Source organism: Artemia sp. Qi Xiang Cuo, chromosome 8, assembly GCF_049724085.1.
Source record: "Artemia sp. Qi Xiang Cuo chromosome 8, ASM4972408v1, whole genome shotgun sequence".
NCBI lineage: Eukaryota > Metazoa > Arthropoda > Branchiopoda > Anostraca > Artemiidae > Artemia > Artemia sp. Qi Xiang Cuo.
Window position 1 is genome coordinate 31,101,280 of NC_142801.1, and position 334 is coordinate 31,101,613.

Below are 334 nucleotides of genomic sequence, written 5' to 3' on the forward strand. Positions count from 1 at the left end.
GAGACAGACAAAAAGTTAGGTGTATGGTTAGGCTAGGTTAGATTATGTTAGGTTAGGTTAATTTAGGGTAGACTAGCTTAGCCTACGTACGAGAAAGAAAAGTTCTTAGGTGTGGAGCTCCCCCACCGCCTCAACCATTGCTCTTGAAATCCCTCTAATTAGGTTAGAGACATACAAACAGTGATTGTTATTGATTGGCTTGGTGATTTTCGGGTATTTGAGTTTTTTTTAGTGTAGACTTTATTTTCCTCCGTTGCCAACATCTCCCCCACCGCCTCCCCCATCACTCGGTTAAAAAAGGGAATGATTTAAAAGACATTACCCAAGGATGGGG